This window comes from Anopheles merus, chromosome 2R (assembly GCF_017562075.2).
Source record: "Anopheles merus strain MAF chromosome 2R, AmerM5.1, whole genome shotgun sequence".
NCBI classification, from domain to species: Eukaryota; Metazoa; Arthropoda; class Insecta; order Diptera; family Culicidae; genus Anopheles; species Anopheles merus.
Window position 1 is genome coordinate 57,791,980 of NC_054082.1, and position 4,547 is coordinate 57,796,526.

At 45.0% G+C, this 4,547-nt stretch overlaps 1 long non-coding RNA gene across 1 annotated transcript; it reads right to left on the reverse strand.

The window, feature by feature from the left end:
* Window positions 1–646: 646 nt before the first annotated feature.
* LOC121589612 lies at window positions 647–2,988 on the reverse strand. Its single transcript, XR_006004328.1, has 3 exons — window positions 2,948–2,988; window positions 2,779–2,876; window positions 647–818 (listed from the first exon to the last, which is right to left on the reverse strand). It is a non-coding gene; the product is annotated as an uncharacterized LOC121589612 (long non-coding RNA).
* Window positions 2,989–4,547: the final 1,559 nt, after the last annotated feature.

Genomic DNA, 4,547 nt, shown 5'->3' on the forward strand with positions numbered 1-4,547 from the left:
ACACTGCGCGCGGAACTTAGAACAAAACGCGCACAACCATCTCCGGCAAAGCGTCGCGCTGTACTGGAAGTTTTGTACGCGTAGGAGGGGGGGCATACAGAGCGATGGTTCGATGCTATAGTGTAAGCGAGACAACACGATGTGACGAGCAGCTCCAAGTTGTTGAGCTCGCTGAAAGACACATACACATTCACAGACGGCTCGTCAAAGCACGGTATTTGTATAGGTGTTAGTGAAGCGCGCGTGTAAAACAGAATCCCAAGGACGCAAAAACCGACGGCGGCCTGTGTAATCTGAGCTCCCTACAAAGCTCTCCACAAAGCTCTCGTTTGCAGTCTTGTCGAGAGCTTCGCCACAGGCGCCCGAACCATCCGTCACGCACACATCTAAACGTTCTGGTTTCGTCAGCCACTCACGCATACCCATGTGTTTGCTCCACCCCCTTTTTCGGTTTACTTATAGAAATGATGAGGCTGTTCACATTTGCTTTATGCACACATTCGCATGCTGTTTATTGAATGATATCTCTCTCCCTTCCCACATGTGTTTTGGCATACTCCCGCTGTTTAGACGGCAGAACGCTTTCCCCCTTCCAAATTTACCGTTCATCCTCCTCTTGTTCTTCCTTCCTCCTACCGCGCTCGGGGTACCATCCGTGCTGCGCGTGTTCCACTGGCTTCAGTTTAGTGATGACGTCATGAACAGGAGCTGCGCGTTTTGAACCAGCTTCTGTTAAGTAATGACGCTGGGCTGCGCGCGTTTCGACAGGTTCTTGGCTTAATCCAGTGCGTTGGTTTGTGGCAGTGTTGTGCTGAACGCTGTCCAAAAAAAAAAGAACCAATAATTAATGTATGTAGTATGTATTACTACCCCGGTACCATTATCCATGCGATTTCGGTCTCATCGGGCTCTATCTGGGCGCCCATTAAAATAATCCCTTAGAAGCTCCTATCGGGCTGACAGCGAGAAACGTCGCGGCGGCGCGATACATGTTGCATGCATGTGTACTACATTTTATGACCCCCCCTCGCTTTGTTTCGGATTGCAATGAGTTCAGACTCATTTTTAACATCGTTTAACATATTTTCTTTTATTTTTCACACACACACCCTCCCCTCTGGTATTTTTTGAAGATTTTTTTCTTCTTGAAAAACCAAAAAAAAACAATCGCTCACATGGAGACCCGCGGGAGAGTGCAAAACGGCAAAGAAAAAAAACACACACAAATCTCCTCATCCCCATGGCGTTTTTCGCAAGGTGATCCCGTAGGAGAACGCGAACGCAAAAACACACACACACACAGCCACGCACGCACCCAGGCAAGCACAGACTCACACCCAACCCCTCCTCCTCGTGTGTTTTCGCAAGGTGATTCCGTAGGTGATCGCGAAACAGCAAAAACCACACACACAATCACGCACGCATGCAAGCACACACACACACACACACACACACACACACACACACACACACACACACACACACACACACACACACACACCTACCCTTCCCCCTTTCTTGGTGTTTTTTCGCAAGGTGATCCCGTAGGATCTGGTTATGCGAGGCGGCAAAAACACACACAGCCACGCACGCAGGCATGAACACACATACACACACATAGACGCGCGAGCGCACGCACGCACGAACGCACGAGGGAGCGTAAATGAAGATGCTCTATACGTTGCCGGACTCCCCCTCCCATGTTCTCATTCTCCGACAAGGCGGATGTGTGCACGTTTGTGCGTGTACCTTTGCCGTCCCTCCTCTCCTTCCTCATCCGTTGACTGTTCGTTGTAAGCTGGAGGATGAGTTCAGCGCTGTTGAAGAAATGAAAGTTAAGAATAAGATTACTCACTCTTTTTTTGTATGCTTTCGTAAACAAAATCCGGAATGAAGCTCCTCGTTTAGAATATTCCGCATTCGATCACATCCTCGGCGATGCTCGACGCCATCAGTGGATGAAAGCAGGAAAAGAAACAAAGAAAAGCATCAGTCACCATCAGCATCATCTTACTCTCACACTTTTACATCGGTTGACGATTCTTACCTTTTCAAATTCAATAAAACAAACAGCGATGGAACCAAATCCAGAAAACCAAAATCACACACGATTTCTGGAGCAAACCGACACATCCTCCCCCTCCAATTTGTTGTCACAGACTGACGTGTGTGTGAGCAGCAATGTTCTTGATGCGGTGAGCAACGGTAAAGCACACACAAGAAGAAACGAGACGGCTATACGAGTAGCGAATTACGCCGCCGCACACACATGGCGCGTCATAATTTTATGCGCGAAGATCTTAAAATTTAAGTTATTCATGACAAATTGTATCGACATTTTAATACTCTGCCGAACTTTTACGAAAGATATGTAAAAACTTAATGTAGTTCAATTAAATTTAGTGCAATATCATTAGCAGAACATAACATTTTGATATTTGTTTGTAAATTCAGATCCTAAGAGTAGTAGCTTGAACAATAACTGTAGAGACACAAATTTTGTCTGAGTCCAGAACAACAACAGGGAAGATGTCGTACCCTGAGTGTGGAGATGTGTGTGTGTATGTGGTGAACGTTGACGCGACAAGCGTGCTTTAGGATACAATGCGTGTAGGAGGGGGTAAAATCGCTTGGATCATTGAAAATACAGGCAAAGTTGGCGCGAAGAAAACGCAACACTGCGGATTGTATGGAAAATGTTGCGCGTTCAATCCGATTGCCATGCGATTGTCCTGGGGGTATGGAGAGGTTTGCGCTTAGGATTAGATCAACATTTACCTTAATATTTTAAAACTGAAAAACGTTTTCTTTCCGTCGCTCACTTTGAACATTGTTGACGAGGCCAGCATGTAGTCTTTGATAAATAGCGCACACACCTGTAACTTTTTAGACGCCAAGGGTTAGTTGAATGTACTTGCACAACCACACATGTGAGCGAGAAACTTACCTCAACAATTTGCTAGGATAAAACATTCCATAACTGAAGAAGAAGGAACACGGCCCAAAACGTAGACGAGCAAAGTACGTCGCATAAGAAATCGCACCTCACTTCAGTGCATCCTTCCACAGGGAAAGTTCTGGACACACTGAGGATGCCTCACACTCGGATGAGCGCGATAGCAGAAAAATCATGGTGGATCGAGAGAGATGGGTAGACTCGGTGTAGCGCAATAAGCTGGTAGATGCATGTGTGTGTGACCAACGAAAGACTTCAGTCCCCGCTCCTCGCGTTTTTCATCCATCGTTTTTTGTCACACGCACACACCTCTACACGCGCGGCGGTTTGCCGTCCAAAATCTAGAGAAAGAAGACAGGGCCTCTCGCTTTGGCACACAGAAAAATCTTTCAACAACTTCGGCTCTGCTACTTGGGATGCGACCTCTCATCGCAGCGCGTTTCTCCTTGCTTCCTCAAGCTTCCTCATACCCCTCGGCCTGAATCACTCAAAATTTGGGTTCTCATTGTTTGCGTGGTAGCATCACTCAAATCACTCAAAAATACACTCATTTTGCCGGACGGCACTGCTTACCCGCTTGGCAAAGAGTAACTCATTTTAATGCCTCTCGCTACCCCTGGCCTTAGTTTTGAAGGAATCATGCGACACATTCGCACTCCACTACCCCATCCCATGGAAAAACGCTCCCACCATCGAGGTGTTGACCAAAATTTCGCTGTGTGCATGAGACACACACTCGCACTCCTCCCGCCCTCCACAGCTGAACGCACCTACCGTTGCGAAGATGGGAGAATTTTTGCTCTGAGCGTGAGACCCTGAAGCGCAAGAGATGACACTATGTGTAAAGACGATCATAATTCGATATGGTCAAAAAGCGTCGATTATCGTTTCATTTATCTGGTAATGATGTTTTCACTTCATCAAAATTTTAAACATTAACAACTAGGCTGATTACAATTGTTGAAATGTAAATCAGAATAAATTAAATTCATTTGAAGTAAAATAAATTCCATTATACTCTATTTTGACTATATGATCAACACTTGTACATAGTGCCATTTACTTTGTATTCTTCACTCTCGCGCTGTGTTGTGATCGTTCGAAACTCATTGCCAGAACGAATGCAAATTTCATTTTGGAAGGATCGGTGCCGGAAGATGCAGCGAAAATTATGAAATGATAATAGAAAAGTGGTTAAGTTAATCGTGAAAGATGTCAACGCAGGCGTAAATGCAGTTTGTTTTGTTAAATGATCTACGGGTAAGTGCATGCATAAGAAGAAGAATATTCCAAATGATGTTTGTGTTCTAACAATCGTACTGCTTTCAATGTTTGTTTAATCTTCTATTATTTTCCATCACACGTAGCTATTTCATCACCAAAGCTCCTGATAACAGATCAAAGCAGATGGATAGGGCATACAGAGTCGCCGTTTAATTTAAAATATCTTCGTGATCGGTAAGTTTTAAATAATACTAGTTTTGTTTACCATTCTAATGCTCAATATATCTTTCATTCCTCAGGCAAACGCATCAAACAGCAAGTGTTTCTCTTCCAACAGCACGTACCATCGGTGGATCAAGCAGCTAAC